General features: G+C 42.1%; 1 long non-coding RNA gene across 1 annotated transcript in view; it reads right to left on the reverse strand.

Moving 5' to 3' along the window:
- Positions 1-18,920, reverse strand: part of LOC126419239 (uncharacterized) — a 549,653-nt gene that overhangs the window by 146,570 nt on the left and 384,163 nt on the right. The gene's annotated exons all lie outside the window — the stretch shown is intronic.

Raw genomic sequence — 18,920 nt, forward strand, 5'->3', positions numbered from 1 at the left:
ACGGATAAACGGGTTGCGCGAGTGTCTCGTGTTATTGTACAGTCGTGTGGAGAGTTTTTGGAATACCTGCAAGATAGTATCTAGCCGGTATTCCCGGTGAAGGTCCGCGATGCGTGTGTAGCGCGGAGCGTTGCTTATGATTTTGAGTACTTTGTTCTGTATGAGCTGCAGACGGCGCAGGCGAGTTGGCGCAGCGTGTCCCCAGACAGGGGCTGCGTACGTCATCAGGGGTCTAATAAGTGTCATGTACATGGACCTAGACACCCTCCTATTCAGTGTGCTACGCCTGTTAAGCATAGGGTAGAGTTGTCTGAGCCTCGCGTTAGCTTTGTTGGTCACGTGTTGAATGTGGTCCCCCCAGAGTAGTTTCCTGTCCAGCCAGACACCGAGGTATTTGACCTTCTCGCGGAAACGTATTTGGCGTGTGTGTAGTGATATTGGGTTGCAGTGCTGATGTTTGCGCAGTTGCTTCGGTCTTCTAATGAACAGAACGGCCTCGCACTTGTCGACGTTTACTCTAATGCGCCATTTCACCAGCCAAGGCTCCGCCGCTCTGAGTGCAGTCTGTAGTCGTGAGTTAATGTTAGACTGCTTCCAATCTTGCGCAAGGATGGCAGTGTCATCCGCGTAGATTGCTACCGTCGTGTTATGTGTAGCTGGGCGGTCGTTAATGTAGAGGTTAAACAGTAAGGGCCCTAGGATACTTCCTTGGGGTACTCCTGCCTGTATACCATGTCGTGTCGATTGTTTGTGTATTCGGCAGTTTCAACAGGAGTTTATAAACTTAATCCTAAACTCTGTTTGAGCCCAGTGCAAACCATTCTCTCAGTCTGTATGGATTATACGCTTCTGTAACAGTTCCAATATGTTTGGCTCTTTTGGGACCATAAAACGTTACTGTGTGTTTTACTCAAATTCTACAAACAGATGGACGAAAACGTAGAAGTTATCGTTCAGATACACGATGAAGTGCTCACTGCGAAGCTACCAAGACGGAGTTTCAGTGTTTTGAAAAGATTATGAATGGTATTGAGGAACTGTATTATTGTTCCAAAACCATAGCAACCACAGAAGCTCCTCGAACTCTGTTGTCTGCATTGCACGAGTGCTCTTTTTTGTGTTCCTGTGTTAACAGAATACTGGCTTAGAAGAAGCTCGAAAGTATTAACATATTCTTGGAGTCAGCTTCCGAATATATATATCACGAAGATGATAACCCTAAAACTCTTGTTAAAAGACAAGACATTATCTCGTTCGCGAAGCACTTCAATTTGCGAAGGACACCTGTTACTATATGTGGAAAAAGTAGAGTTATCAGCAAGAAGAAAATTATGCATTGACAGAAGGCTGCAAATGAGAAGCTAACTTTGCACTAGGAACTAAGAAAATTAAAGTAAAGAGTCCATCGACATGTTTATGCAAGAGAGCGATACACGTTACAAAACTATGGATCGAACATCAGATCGTTTTGCTGTTTCAGAGCCAAGCAAATTGATTAAAACCACAGGAACGAAACTTCCCACGACTTTAAAATGTTTTATTGACAGTTACCATGAGCTTTCTCAACACTGTATCATTGCACGCTTAAGGAGATTTCCTCAAGCTGCCGAATTTCTAAAGCAAATGTTTGTTGGTTGGACAACTTTATGATGCTTACAGTCCGTGGATGGATATTAAATTTCCAAATCTGTTCCCAACCTCATTTAGGCATTAAGATTTTTTTTAACTTCGTGTGTTTCGGTAGGGTTATGTGAAAGGATCATAGTATGAAGGCTTTCACGACCGGATGACATATCTTCTGGTAAACCTTCCGGGATGTAAGGTCGTGGTCCAAGAGTTTCATGGACCACGACCTTACATCCCGGAAGGTTTACCAGAAGTTATGTGAAAGGAGTTTGTCAAAACTCAAACTAATAAAGAATCATCTTAAGCCCACTATTAATAAGGCACGACTGTCTAAGCTTTGCCATTTTGTCAGTCGAAAATATTGTAGCTACCGCTAACGCACTGATGACAGAAGTTCAAAATTTTCAGCAGAAAAAGTTCGACGGAAGATATTCTAATCTAGATGTTAAAGTCGCCTATCGCTAAGAAGATTTTTGGTTGTTTGTACTGCTTCATTAATAATCAATTTCACTGTGTTATTTATAAAAAAAATCGCTATACTTATTTGTTTTGAATCATAAACTGTTTACAAAATGATTAAGGTTATACTTTACTTAGTTAACTACTTGTATTAAAAACTGGTTCTTCCCCCTCACCCAAAAAAAAACAAACTATTTGGTGTGTTTGTGGGGTTGTTGCGGGTGGGGTTGGCGGGTTTTACAAGTTAAATCTTTGCCCTAGGTGCCCAACTACCTAGCTACGCCACTACCTGGGCATCAAGAAATAGTTTTACGGACGACATCTCATAAATAACCACTACATTACAGCAAAACCATTTAGAAACAGTATTTTTGACGAGTAAACGTCTTCAAATCGAAACCTGGAAGACAATTGTGTCCAAACGGGCAACGTGACTTTTGAAGTTATTTTAAACTTCATTCAAGCACGTATCATAAATAGCTGCCATATTGATCTTGTTTCAAAGTAAAGGATGGTAGAACGTGCGACTACCGATCAGGCAATCCTGACAGGGGGATACCTGGAAATCTGCAAAATAAACTGACGACTTTTACTGTATGCACTCGAGACGTTTACATCAGTGAAATCATTACTCATTAGCTATCCTAACCGAGTCAACGAAGTGTTACCCTGAAAGACAGTGTGTCGCAACTCATTCTGTACTTCATTTGTTTAAGTTAAAAACTCTAAAAATACGAGGCTGTGAATTTGGAAAATGAAATTTCCCTTCATCCTCAAACGCTGCGATATGAAAATAAAGCATTGCCAGAACTACAAAAAAAAAAAAAAAAAAAAATGGCCATTAGTGTGAACAGGATTAAATTCAAGAGAGAATTACCTCAAAAATGGAGTGCTCATACCGAAAAACAACGCTCTCAGCTATCGACAATGTGGACAACATACGCGTATTCGAGTATTTCAGATGGTGGCTTACATCCCGAATGAGGTTGGTGAGCCAGCTATTGGTGGACGGGACTCTCCTACTCATCTGTTGTGTCTCTATGACATAGTTTCGTGTCCCTTGTTGGATGCTGGAGGAGCAGTATGTAGAGGGAAACTTTGGTTTTACACTGCCGTCTCTACGACTAAATTAAATTCTGTCTAATTTTGCTATTGTATTGTGGCTGTATGATTTATTATTTGTTTACCATATTTGCTTTTGCAGGTATAATTTCAGGTGTTTCAAGTGGGTATGTTGGTGTGGTCCCTATTTCAATGGATGTTTGCACCCAGGCATCTGCTTTAGTCATACATTTATTGACAAAGAAGCATAGGAGATGGCAAAGATTGAATGTTTAGTCTTCTTAAATTATTTTTTGGCCTTTGCATAAGAGACCTGTATTGTCAATATTGTTTCTTGAATTTCTTTTCTAATCTATGGATATTGCGAAACCTCGACTCCAACTGCCTGGCTTCTAGAGCAGTCTAGAGAAACAGAGTTTCGAATGTCAGGCTATCGTTCCAAAGTGGTTTTACTTCTAAGTCGCAAAGCTCTTGTGAATATAAAAGTGAGGCATATTTGCGAGACGTATTTACAAATGTCTACGCTTTTCCTTCATATAAAGACAGGCATTTTGGCTCATTATAGAATGAAGGCTTTCACGACCGGGTGACATAGCTGCTGGTAAACCTTTCGGGACGTGAGGTCGTGGTCCAAGAAACTCTTCTGTTCCTGATGTTTCGTCCAGGACTGCGCTGGACATCCTCAGAGGCGCTTCTCCTCTGAGTCTTGCCGACTGACCTGTCGGACGTCCGAGAGCGACGTATATTCTGTAGGAAAGGAGGCGTGGTCGAAGTAACACGTGATGAGCACAGACAATCTTTGACAAAGATAAAAATTATCGATTGTCGTCTTGTCAAAGATAAATTGTCTAGTGATTCTGGAGAGCTACTGTCCATAAGACGCTAAGTTTCATTGCCTCCTCTTTCTTATTGAAATTATCCTGATGCTTCTAAATTTCAATGGCTTCTCTATATAGTCGTGGATGATAATTTGACGTTGTAGATAAAATTTCTGTTTCAGAAAACTTCACTTCGTGGTGTCCTGGCTGAAGAGCATGCTCTGCTACAGCTGATTTCTCTATTTTTCCTAGTCGGCAAAAACTTTTGTGCTCTTTTAGCAGTGTAAGGAGGCAATGAAACTTAGCGACGTATGAGCGGTAACTCTCCAGAATCTCTAGACAATTTTATCTTTGACAAAAAGACAATTTTACCTTTGACAAGGATTATCGCTGTTCATCACGTGTTACTTCGACCTCGCCCCCTTACCTACAGCATACATGTCGCTCTCCGACGTCCAACCGGTCAGTTGGAAAGACTCAGCGGAGGAGCGCCTCTGAGGGTGTCTAGCGCAGTCCTGGACGAAACGTCGGAAACAGAAGAGTTTCTTGTCCACGACCTCACATCCCGAAAAGTTTACCAGCAGCTATTTTGGCTCATTGGTTGAGCCATTTACTAGTTTTCCGGCTTCCCTCGATCTGTTCTTGTCGTCAATGTTCGATACTTGCTACGATTCATTCGAAACGATTGCATTGTTTAGTGCTGTTTTAGACGGCAATGGTGTCTTACAAATAGGTAAGGAAAGAGTGGTCGACCACACTTTGAGGTTGAGGGCTGTTTTTGATAAAAGTCACACCATCCTCACGATGCAAACTGTTAAGCCAACATCCTTCCCTCAATGTGATACACAATGTTCCACAGCAGCGACGCCTGGTGGTCGCTGCTTACCGAAACGGAAGACTGGTGGCGCTCACTAGTCCCAGGTCGGGAGCCTCAGGTTCACCAAACCAGTACCCAGCCAACAAGGACCGAGCATCCAGATATACTCGCCATTTGGCACGATCCAGGAACGACCTGTGGCTTGTCAATGCCTTGGACGCGATGAATATTATTTCCCAATGTGATCCAAAGCCTTTGCTGCGGTGAGGCCTCCGAGAAGTCTATCCGATTCAACTTTTACTGAGTGATACGTGTTTCTAAAGTAGTAGATGATGGGTCGGCTCCTGTACCCATCAGTATAAAAATACCTGCCAGTGTAAAAAATGGCTGACATCGAAATAAGTGACTCAACAGAGGAAAGTCCACTGGACCTGACGGGATACCAATTCGAATCTACACAGAGAAAGCGAAAGAACTTTCCCCTCCTAACAGCAGTGTACCGCAAGTCTCTAGAGGAACGGAAGGTTCCAAATGATCGGAAAAGAGCACAGGTAGTTCTAGATTTCAAGAAGGGTCGTCGAGCAGATGCGCAAAACTATAGACCTATATCTCTGACATCGATCTGTTGTAGAATTTTAGAACATGTTTTTTGCTCGCGTATCATGTCATTTCTGGAAACCCAGAATCTACTCTGTAGCAATCAACATGGATTCCGGAAACAGCGATCGTGTGAGACCCAACTCGTTTATTTGTTCACGACACCCAGATAATATTAGATACAGGCTCCCAGGTAGATGCAATTTTCCTTGACTTCCGGAAGACGTACGATACAGTTGCGCACTATCGCCTGATAAACAAAGTAAGAGCCTACGGAATATCAGACCAGCTGTGTGGCTGGATTGAAGAGTTTTTAGCGAACAGAACATAGCATGTTGTTCTCAATGGAGAGACGTCTACAGACGTTAAATTAACCTCTGGGGTGCCACAGGGGAGTGTTATGGGACATTGCTTTTCACAATATATATAAATGAACTAGTAGATAGTGTCGGAAGTTCCATGCGGCTTTTCGCGGATGATGCTGTAGTATACAGAGAAATTGCAGCATTAGAAAATTGCAGCGAAATGCAGGAAGATCTGCAGCGGATAGGCACTTGGTGCAGGGAGTGGCAACTGACCCTTAACATAGACAAATGTAATGTATTGCGAATACATAGAAAGAAGGATCCTTTATTGTATGATTGTATGAAAGCGGAACAAACACTGGTAGCAGTTTCTTCTGTAAAATATCTGGAAGTATGCGTACGGAACGATTTGAAGTGGAAAATTAATTATTGGTAAGGCGGGTACCAGGTTGAGATTCATTGGGAGAGTCCTTAGAAAATGTAGTCCAGCAACAAAGGAGGTGGCTTACAAAACACTCGTTCGACCTATACTTGAGTATTGCTCATCAGTGTGGGATCCGTACCAGGTCGGGTTGACAGAGGAGATAGAGAAGATTCAAAGAAGAGCGGCGCGTTTCGTCACAGGGTTATTTGGTACGCGTGATAGCGATACGGATATGTTTAGCAAACTCAAGTGGCAGACTCTTCAAGAAAGGCTCTCTGCATCGCGGTGTAGCTTGCTGTCTAGGTTTCGAGATGGTGCGTTTCTGGATGAGGTATCGAATATATTGCTTCCCCCTGCTTATACCTCCCGAAGAGATCACGAATGTAAAATTAGAGAGATTAGAGCGCGCAAGGAGGCTTTCCGGCAGTCGTTCTTCCCGCGAACCATACCCGACTGGAACAGGAAAGGGAGGTAATGACAGTGGCACGTAAAGTGCCTTCCGCCACACACCGTTGGGTGACTTGCGGAGTATAAATGTATATGTAGATGTAGAAACATCCTGGTCCAGTTCTTTTAAAGCATTTCACAATATTTTGACATAATTTCTGATAATTCACATCCTTTTGATATAGAAAGCATAGACTCGTTTCGCCAGCGTTCCTTATATTTCATTATACAGTGGATGAATTATGAACAACTACATGGAAACTTGGAATGCAGTAAATATAGGTAGAATTTTACTTAGCTCAAGACAGTTATTAGAAGTAAGATTCACTCGGATTAAATTTATAGCGGCACAGAAAGTAAATTTATGCATCATATTCGGAAGGACTGAACTTCAAATCCTAGTACAACCATCCTGGTTCACTTTTTCATTATATCTGTAAACCATTTCAATCAAAGGTCGTTCTGTTTGCGTCAGCATATCCGAGAGAGATTCTCTACCCCATCTTTATCATTCTTAATTTGAGTGCTGTCTCTAATGATCTGGTTGACCTCATTCCGACCACCTATAACTACATGTCCTAGTACACAGGCACACCCCAAAGTAAGTTGTACATGTTGTCCCACGCTAAGATCATTTTCCTGCAGACGCAGTTCTGCTGCGCTATGAAGAAGAGGTGCATTACAGCGTGCGACTGAAATGGCGCGGCAACCGGACACGTACCGGTACTCCAGATTTGAAGTACGCAGGATAGTACGATTCTTGTAGGGAAAAACGTCTAAATCGTACACAGATTCACTATGGAACTTTGAGAGTATGTAGACCAAATACTAGATTGCGGCCAGACGTAGTGAAATGGTTCCAACAATTTAACCAAGGCCAACCAGATGGGGGTGATGCTGATCCGGAAGGAAGGAGATGGACATCGCCCACAGATGTCCAGGCAAGCGCCATCTTTCCAGCATGCTAGAAGAGCGTGTGGTGAAGGGGAGGAGAGATGGGGAGATTTTACACCGATGAGACCTTTCTCGAGTGACTCTTTGAGCAAGGAGCGGATCTCTATCGCCGAGGAACAGGACGATTGATAGACTATGTCGAAAAATAGTGTCACGTAATGGCGTCACTGTGTAGTGGAGTGCAGCATTCAACAAGAGTTACTTGATCCGCCAGAATAATGTGTAACTTACTGTTTGAAGCCCCCGTGTAAATTTTACATGAGCATCACTTGTAGAATAATAAATATAGGTGCGAACCTTGTTACGAGTTACCCTACAACTTGTGAGAGAAAAATCACTGCAACTTCAGTACAGAGTCATCTGTCTGACTGCGTCATTACATATTTCCTTCATAATGAAAAACCTTCTCCACAAGATCACGTGTAGATAACAAATGACAGGAGCAGAACAGCACTTACTGTCGTTGTTATTTCAACAAGTGAAGACTTATTTTCTTGTTTCCTGCTTCGAGTTGCACATGTAGGTCATTATATTCGCTCCCACTGCCTAGCAAAAACGACAAGGTTATTAACTGCAAACAAGTCAGGCCAGGCACTACAATTATAATTAGTAGCGTAAAAAAATAAAAGTACTTGTAGTACAGAAAATGAGACAACTCTGATAAAATACATGCCCACACTGCAGGCATGAGTGTCAACGTGAACACTTCTTACAGTTTCCGAAGTTGCTTTTCCAGTTTACTTTCATTCCACACAATAGACAGATAATATTGTGGTGAGAAAGATAAAACGTGCGTATGCAAACGCCTTAAATTATACATCAAACTAAATAATTCTTCCTCGGTACCAAACAAACATGTGTCTAAATGATAGTGCCCATCGTGGAGATTCTTCAAATACGGATCAGTTCTTGTTGTGCTCAATATTTCAGAGTTTAATGACGTTAAAATTCAAACGTTGGTGGAATGCTATAATGTTTAAAAAGATAACCATTTTCTCTCATTTTCTTTCAGTCACATTGTAGTAAAATGAAAGAATATATTGACGCGTCCTTTTTCTAAAAAAAAAAAAAAAAAAAAAAAAAAAAAAACCCTTGCAGAAATCTTGCAGAAACGCAAGAAAAGAAAAAAAATCGGGGAATGAAGAATCCATTTTAAGTCTTTCTTAACTCTTTGATCCGTCTGAAGTCTGCATTGTTTTTTCTTTTAGTATCTTTCCCGCTGTGCAAAGGTTTCAGTTTATGTTCATATTCGTATTCTAATACATACACAGTTAAAAATCTTAATAAAATCTATAACAGAATTAACGTTTCTCCCAACGCAGCTTTAAAATTAGAAAAGGACTGTATTTATCTGCAACTCTGAAACAAATGTGCACTCACATATTAAAAGACCCATTCTGCATACTGAAGTTAAATCAGCAAACAGAGCCTAAATGCAGTTTGTATTACTAAAATCAGTCCATCACAAAATCTGTTCCATGATTCCGAAGCAATAACCATGGTAGGCGCACTTAGCTTTAAAAAACAGAACATTAAATGTAATATTCAAGATAACAACTCTCGTACTTCACGTAATTTGCAGTAGTCACCTTTATTGCGCCACATGAACAGCAATAGGAACGATGTGTCACACCTATCGTTTTTTATGTGCATCTGCTTTCTCTAAAGTTCTGATGTCAAAAAGCAACTACTGTAAATACATTGTCCGCCTCTAAGCTGGATGGTCAGATCGGCAGACTGTCATGCCGAGGACCCAGATTCGATTCCTGGAAATGCCAAGGGTTTTTCCTTCATGGATTGCAACGGTGTGCACACAGCCTCGCGATGCCGATTGAGGAGTTACTTGACCGAATAGTAGTGCTTCCAGGCTACGAAAACACAACGGCCGGGAAGCCGTGCGCTGAGCTCACGCCCCTCCATAACACACGGACCTCATGAGAAATACTGACCGCAACAAATTTGTCACGTCACACTGGTCGGCTTGTCCACCATACTTCCCGAACGCTCAGTTTCGTGCGGGGACGAGGGGAAATCAATAAGTAACTGAAAAGGTTGCCGATGAAAGTCTTAATTACGGCGGTTGCAGTCGAGAGCTTGCATGCATCTAAAAGTGCATGCAAGAAATCAAACTCGCCTGAAATCGTTATTCGCTACCGGCCGGATACGGTTCCTGGCACTCGTAAGACCTGCAGTTCCACGTGACGTGACGCGCGCACGGGGGCCTTTCTTTCTCGTGGACCTCGATACCGCATCCAGTGACGACACTGGCGAAGGATGACACGGCTGACGGTCGATATTGACAGGGTATGCACATTACACTTCACTAACGCTGCGGTAAACCAAATTTACAATAGGTGTTCAAATAATGTGTTGCGCCTCATTACATGCTTGATACATTCTCCCCAGGATTGTGTAACCACATAGAGCATAGAGCTGTAGCAATCTTGATACTTGTTCTGAATGCGTATCTGATTCTGACAGTCAGCTCAGCTCTTGTGACAACTGGACTAATGAACATTCCCAACGTTGTCCCAAAGTAAAAAAATCAAAGGACCATGTCCACACAAAGCATACCGTAAACGTCGATCGTGTGGCACAGAACACGCGCTTCTCTCACACCGCATTCTTAAGACCAAGGATCAAGGCAATTAGGTGGATGAAGTGTTTCTTGAATTCTGAGTGCCACACCAAACATACTAAGGGGGTGACATGTGAAAAACTAAACAGACACATATAAGCTAATGTAAGTTTTACTGTTTGAGAGATAATTCTACCAAATTTTGTAAACGTTGTCATTATGTTATTGGCTATAATCTGGACTTTTTGACAAGTAATTTAATTATGACGTTGCTGGATACTTTTAGATCACATTACATTACATGAGAACATTTTATAAATGGTTACCTATCACTTTCGAAATATGATAGATTATTCTCAGTAATTAGACAAACAAACCCGTATACCAGTTCTTAATATACACTATTGGCCAATAAAATTGCTACACCACGAAGATGACGTGCTACAGACGCGAAATTTAACCGACAGGACGAGGATGCTGTGATATGCAAATAATTAGCTTTTCAGAGCATTCACACCGGTGGCGACACCTACAACGTGCTGACATGAGGAAAGTTTCCAACCGATTTCTCATACACAAATAACAGTTGACCGGCGTTGCCTGGTGAAACGTCGTTGTGATGCCTCGTGTAAGGAGGAGAAATGCGTACCATCATGTTTCCGACTTGGATAAAGGTCGGATTGTAGCCTATCGCGATTGAGGTTTATCGTATCGCGACATTGCTGCTCGCGTTGGTCGATGACTGTTAGCAGAATATGGAATCGGTGGGTTCTGGATGGTAATACGGAACGCCGTGCTGGATCTCAACGGCCTCGTATCACTAGCAGTCAAGATGACAGGCATCTTATCCGCATGGCTGTAACGGATCGTGCAGCCACGTCTCGATCCCTGAGTCAACAGATGGACACATTTGCAACACAACAACCATCTGCATGAACAGTTCGACGACGTTTGCAGCAGCATGGACTATCAGCTCGGAGACCATGGCTGCGGTTACCCTCGACGCTGCATCACAGACAGGAGAGCCTGCGATGGTGTACTCGACGACGAAGCTGGGTGCACGAATGGCGAAACGTCATTTTTTCGGATGAATCCATGTTCTGTTTACAGCATCATGATGGTCGCATTCGTGTTTGGCGACATCGCGGTGAACACACATTGGAAGCGTGTATTCGTCATCGCCATACTGGCATATCACCCGGCGTTATGGTATGGGGTGCCATTGGTTACACGTCTCGGTCACCTCTTGTTCGCATGGACGGCACTTTAGTCAGTGGACGTTACATTTCACATGTGTTACGATCCGTGGCTCTATCCTTCATTCGACCCTGCGAAACACTACATTTCAGCAGGATAATGCACGACCGCATGTTGCAGGTCCCGTAGGGGCCTTTCTGGATACAGAAAATGTTCGACTGCTGCCCTGGCCACCACATTCTCCAGATCTCTCACCAATTGAAACCGAGCGAGGTGGCGCAGTGGTTAGCACACTGGACTCGCATTCGGGAGGACGACGGTTCAATCCCGTCTCCGGCCATCCTGATTTAGGTTTTCCGTGATTTCCCTAAATCGTTTCAGTCGAATGCCGAGATGGTTCCTTTGAAAGGGCACGGCCGATTTCCTTCCCAATCCTTCCCTAACCCGAGCTTGCGCTCCGTCTCTACTGACCTCGTTGTCGACGGGACGTTAAACACTAACCACCACCACCACTCACCAATTGAAAACGTCTGGTCACTGATGGCCGAGCAACTGGCTCATCACAATACGCCAGTCACTACTCTTGATGAAGTGTGGTATCGTGTTGAAGCTGCATGGGCAGCTGTACCTGTACACGCCATCCAAGCTCTGTTTTACTCAATGCCCAGGCGTATCAAGGCCGTTATTACGGCCGGAGGTGGTTGTTATTAGTCCAGTGAATACCCGTTTATCATCTGCATTTCTTCGTGGCGTAGCAATTTTAATGGCCAGTAGTGTAGGTCTTAGAACTCTCGCATTTTTTTTAAATTTATGTATATGATTCATAGCAATGTTTCTTTCACAAAAAAGGAAATAAATTTGACAGTAATTCACTCTGAAAAATTCTATACCACAGGAATGTGTGGTATAGTATGAGCAACGTCTATAGGAAAGACACATTTTTACCTCCAGTTGTTCACCAGGATATGTTCTTTATACAATGAAAAATGATTTTTGCAGGAACCGCAAAAATAAATAAATAATAAAAAAATTACACGGTAAAAATCTTAGTATTTATGCCAGAAACAAGTACGTTAATGTTGGCCATGACAATACATTTGGTCTTTTTGGTCTTCATGTAGCTCTTTTCTTATAGACTGGTCCGTTTGGCATGTCTTTTCGGCACAAACCTTCATTGACGTTTCAGAACTAGCAATATGCACACTATTAATCCTCTACAGTAGTTTCTCAGTGAAGAAAACTACATCAAATCCTAGTTTCATAACCGTTCTAATTCTTGTAGTTATTGCCATTGAACACCAAACAAACACCAAATGAGGAAATTTTAACAGTATTAGATGAAAACAATGTTGTCTTTCGGCAGGTTTTGTGTTCCAGCATGTGTACATTTCCTTAATAAATCGTAAATGTGCTCACAGTCTTCTAAATTCAATAGATGTCTTTTCTGATTGCGGGAAATAATAAAACATCGTCAACAGAGACAGAGTTGAGTAAAGAAAAAGGGGGCGTGGCACTACGCATTGGTTGAAACAAGTTGGCTTTCACATCGAATGTAGGACGAATTAAACTCAGAAAACGCACACAATATTTTTAACATCCTACAGGACTACCTGTTTGCCAAAAAATTTTAACATTTGATCAATTTTAAATACACCTCCCTTAACGAAAGTAGGACTATATGGTATATCAAACGAAATTTGTTTCTTGATTGTGGAGGGAGGACGCAGGTTATCTTGGTGGTGTCTTAGCGACAGACACAGAAATAACTTGAGGGTTGGCCTAGGGGCTGTGTTTCGTTACTTACTGTTCGAGTTGTATTTTAGCGACTCAGACTGGCACCATTAATAATGGCGCCGGCCTTTTCATACGTGATATACACTGCCGAGCCAAAACATTATGACAACTTGCGTAGTACCGCTTTTTTCACCTTCGTAACGCAGTACAGCTGTGTTTCAGAGTGGCAAGAAATCGATAATTCTTTGGTAGATTTATACGAGTATGTAACACAGGATAGTGCACGGATCAAACAATGTTCCTAAATTATAAGCCGGTGTTTTGTGGGTGCGCATCTGGAGTTCCATCGGGTCCCAGATTTGTTCCATCGGGTTTAGATAAGGCGAATTTGGTGGCCTAGATGTCAACGGGAGTTCAGAAACACGCTGCTCAAACCACTGTTGCATGATTCCGACCTTCTGACCCGGTAAGTTATCCTGCTAGATGTTGCGATCACCGACGGAGAAGACACCAAGCATGAAAGGATGTAGATGGTCCGCAATAACGTTGACGAAGTCCATAGCTGCCATGGTGTCTTCGGTTTCCACCACAGGCTCCTGGCAGCCCAGGCGAAAGTCTTCCATACCCTAACACTGCCGCCACTAACCAGCGTCCATGGCGCGGTGCATGTTCCGACAAGCCGTCCGCGTTGATGACAGCGCATCTGGACTTGGCAATAGACCTGGTGTAACAAGAATGATTCATCTAACCGGATGACACGTTTCCATTGATCCACCGCCATAATCGATAATTACTGCAGCGTATTTGTCGACATCTTTTACCAACATGGGAACACGTAAACGTCATCTGCTGAAGAGGCCTGTGTTCAACAGTGTGCACTGAATTGAGTGCTCCGAAACACTCACACCTGCTCCAGCATTATACTCCATCGTCAGACATCCCGCAGATCGCCGTCTTTCCTGCTTTACAGAGTGGGTTAGCCTGTGACCTGCACGTTCTGTGATAAGGCCAACACCTTGAAACGAATCTAAACTTTTTTGACGTCTGTTCAACAGAACATGACGACAGATCTGTGTCAAATGAACCGATCGATACCATTCATATTCTGACGACGTTTCTTTGAAATTTGCTTACACAATGCTGGAAAAGGGAGCTTTCGGGATTATTATGCTGTTTACTGATCTTTATACGATATTTAATTTACTATTTTATATCGTCTGTAAAATTTTGGAATCCACTTTTTTACCCTTATAACTTTATCTTTGAAAACGTTAATTATGCTATTAAATCAGATTTGTTTATTTTGACAGTTACCGGCAATACACAAATTGCTAAAACTCCTTAGTACAAATTATATTTTACATCACTTAATCATTCATTCTCTATAAAATTTATTTATGTTCCTATTAACATTTCTGTGAAAAGGTTTTAGCAGATTTGCTGCAATATCATCCAACAAATTCCTTGAACTGATGAAATGTAGTATCTATGTTGACTATGAAATATCTTCTCTAAAAAAATCTGTGTGAGGTGATGGAGGATATTGGACGTGGGGAACCAAGTCTGGGACTTGCCTTCATATTTAACTAAGTAATATGTTCTTGCTGAAGTTAGACTATGATCAAATACGTTTATATTCAAGAAGTGTTCTGCAATTGTTTACGGTGGAATATACAAGACGTCTACCTTAAAACAGTGTTTGTTTCACAAGTCTACAGTTTTATGCAGTCGCTTTTTTACGCAGTTAAACGGAATCCTATTGTTGACAGAAATGATTTAATGAATAGTAATTTTATGTCTTCTCTTAATATCGAGAAGATCTGGGCCTCAGAAAATTCATACCCCGACGTTTTACAAGAAGACGAGCGGAGCCAACAACAACAATGAGATTTCGAGGTGAGTATATTTTTTTTGCTTCTGTTTATTGCGTCAAATATCACAGGCGCTTCATATCTACAACTCTTACTTCCACGTTGTAATACTATACATTTGTACGTCTGTTGATGCCGACAGAAATGTCCTGAAAACAGTTTGTGTTAAATTAATTATCTTCGTGTTTATTGGAATGAGGGAACGGGGTTATTAGAACCTTGTCAGTCATAGATTCAACGCGTTTCAACCACTTGCCAGACATGCACGCGACAGAAGCACGCCAACAGTCGACTAGCCTCGCCTTCTCAGAGGTGTTCGTTCCCAGGCTCACTTTTTGTCGAAGTCGCCTATGTCAGTACATTTCCCAGCTGACTACACATATCGTCACTAGAATGATCCTCCATTCCCTCTTCTCCGATTATGTGCTTTCCTAATCGGGTCACATAATCATCCCACCGGCAGCAGGCATCATTCATTCTTCTGGTGGGCAGTGCTCACAACGTTTTGGCTGATCAGTGAATATTCTCCGTTGAAATCTCATCTCCCTCAGTACTGTAGGATAGCTGTAACCGCCTCAAAGTTCCAGTCTAATATAGCGGTTTCCTTTCTTTCAACAACATTTTTAACGCGTTTATTTCTCCTTCCTGTGCAGAACTACAATTTTTCACACAGCTGATGAAATAAAGAAAATTTATAAAACCGTAACTCCATGATCGCACCCGTCAGAGCAAGTGATTCTGCTGAACATCTGCTGCCTCAGTCCGTGCTAAAAGCATCGTTGAATACATAGCCCTCTCACTGTACTTATGGTCTGCCCTGCCCTGTTGCCGTGACAAGATGGAAAGGACACCCGGTCATTGGTGAGATCAATATCCATGTCCTGTTACAGGATCAAACTGCACTGGTACAAATAAAATACCTAAAAAAAAAAGGAGGCTACCTGGAGCCGAGAAACCTGGGCATTGTGAAATCTAGCTCGCTCAGTAGTATCGTGCTTCAGTTAATCATTATTCAGAAGAACTCACCCAGGAAACTTAACTTCAGTGATAAGAATGCGTGTCATTCTACCAGGGCTCATAAAAAAGCCAGTCGTGTGAAACGCAGTGCACGTTACATCTACGCTCTGTAAAGCCACTGTGAAGTGAATGGCAGAGGACGCTTCTCATTGCACGACGTACTGAAATTTCTTAATTCTAATTCTTGAAATTACTTTCGTGTGTGGAACGTCCAAGTTGACAACTTGGGTAGAGGCAGTTATATATGTAAAGGGGTTCTGTATCTGACTTACCTTCATTAATTACCTTCTAAAATAAGAAATTAGGAGTCCATAATAAATTAAACAAGACTCACAATTACTTCGGTGTACTTTCCTAACCGTGTTACGTAACTCTCCCGCTGCCATCAGGCATGACTCAGTCTTGTGGCAGGCAGTGATAATAATGTTTGGTTATACGTAAAACAACTGACAGATAATGATAATATTCTTATTAAAAAAAACCCTTGACATCTTTGACAAAGGGGTTTGGGGTGGGAAGAATTTAATAATCACCAAACTGAAATAATTGCAGTCGCAATTTTGCTCCATGAGTGTCATGATGTTAAATGAAACGACAGATAATACTAAAGAAGGTAATACATTGCGCATGTGGTTAAAGTTGAAAGGAGACTCTTCATTGAATCTAAATGTAAGTCTATAAAAGTAACAGAAATACTCTAAAATGACTGATACCCCATGGTTGCGGCTCGATCTCACCATAGTGAATTGTAGATGGAGGCTAAAGTGGCTACAGACTCAGAACTGGCGGCCCCAACGACACTTCCCAATGGCAAAGTGCAAATCAGCCCAAAATTTCTCGAAGTCCCTCAATACATCAGCACTGTTGATCCAGCAGACCGGTGGATCCAATGACTTGCGATGGAGGCTCCCAAAGATCAAGACTTCCAAAGATCAAGACTTCCCAAGATCAAGACTCCCAAAGCTCAAGTAATTTCTGAACGAATGTTCACTAAAGGAAAACCATGCATTGCCACATTTGGTGTCTCTTATTGTATTCAGATTGGCTGGGCTTCAGATCTTCTGAGTGCTGACTAGTAAAAATGCTTGTCCCTTCCCAGTGCTATTCTGTAGTTGATTAACCAGTAACATTTATTCTACCATTTAGCACCGGAAACTGTCTCTACATCTCTCTCTGTGAGCAATAAGGCATGTCCTCGTCAGCATCGCTGCTCTGTCTCACCTCTAATTTACTCCTTTAACAACGCCTGCAATTTTTGTTTTACTTAAACATTTGGTATTGGTTAAGTCACCCCATAAGGATTCCTACCTGTGCTTGTCCACGATAACCTGGGTGCCCCAGTGCAGCAGTACAAAAAGCTTTCCAGTGGCGTGTGAGCCATTGACTTGCGCCTCTCTGGAGCGCCATGTCAAGAAACGACTCCAAGGGTGGTGGCCTGCTTTACTGCCCCGGTGGTCCAGGTGCTTCTGCACCATCCGATATCTCATTTCACCATCCACTCATTTATAAGATGTATGCAAATACTAATAACAGAGTAAATGAATAGTAATATTATATTAGTCAGCTACTGGCAGTCTTAGTACTTCTATGTATCGCAGGTCTCGGTGTCGATTAAATATTTCGATCAAATTTTTTTTTTTCATTATGATTTTACATACATTATGGCACCATTTCCGAAAAAACAGTTGTGTAAAAGGATTGCTTAAGGCCCTCTGTGTCCACTGGAATTAATTTCATGCTGCTTTCATGGTTTGAAATGGAATGATATACATTCAGGTGACAAAAGTCATGGCATACATCCTAATATTGTGTTGGACCTCTTTTTGCCAAGCGTAGTGCAGAAACTCGACGTGGCATGGACTCAAAGTCATTGGAATCATGCTGCCTCTTCAGCCGTCCATAACTGCGAGAATGTTGGAGGTGCAGGGTTTTGTGCACAAACTGACCTCTCGATTATGTCCCAAATGTTTTATGGGATTCATGTCGGGCACTCGAACTGTCCAGAACGATCTTAAAACCAATCACCAAAAATTGTGGGCCAGTCATATGACCTACTGTGATCCATTAAAATACAATCATTGTATGGGAGCATGATATCCATGAATAATCATTAACAGTCAATGATCGGTTGAGATGGATCAGAGGACCCAGTCCGTTCCATGTGAACACAGCCCACGTCATTATGGAGCCACAACCAGCTTTCACAATTTGGGTTCATAGCTTCGTGAGGTCTGCACCACACTTGAACCTTACCATGAGCTGTTACCAACTGAAATTGGCACTCATCTGACGAGACCGTTTTCCAGAGTTTAGAGTCCAACCCATATAGTCACGAGCCTAGGAAAAGGGCGCCGCAGGCGACGTCGTAGAGGTCCCACAAGGCCCTTACTTTTTCTTGTGTATATCAATGACCTTCCATCAGTAACATTACCAGATGCCAAGTTCGTTTTGTTTGCCGATGATACAAACATTGCAATAAATACCAAATCAAGTGTAGTCTTAGAAAGATCAGCTAATAAAATATTTGTGGACATTAATCACTGGTTCCTAGCCAATTCTTCGTCACTAAATTTTGAAAAAAACACACTATATGCAGTTCGGAATTTGTAATGGGTGTCCCACAAGTATATGCCTAACATACGATGACAAGCAGATAGAAGAAGTGGAGAGTGCTAAATTCTTGGGATTACAGCTTGATAATAAATTCAACTGGGAGGAGTGCACCACAGAACTGCTGAAGCGTCTTAACAAATCTCTATTGCAACGCGAATTGTGGCAGACATAGGCGATATAAAAACGAAAATGCTTACTTTCATTCCATAATGTCATATGGGATTATTTTTTGGGGTAATTCATCAAGCCAAGCTATAGTTTTCCGCGACAAAAACGTGCAGTAAGAGTTATATTTGGTGTGAACCCAAGAACATCCTGTAGATGCCTGTTTAGGGAACTAGGGATGCTAAATACTGCTTCCCAATATACACTCCTGGAAATTGAAATAAGAACACCGTGAA

Source organism: Schistocerca serialis, chromosome 9, assembly GCF_023864345.2.
Source record: "Schistocerca serialis cubense isolate TAMUIC-IGC-003099 chromosome 9, iqSchSeri2.2, whole genome shotgun sequence".
In the NCBI taxonomy this organism is placed as follows: domain Eukaryota; kingdom Metazoa; phylum Arthropoda; class Insecta; order Orthoptera; family Acrididae; genus Schistocerca; species Schistocerca serialis.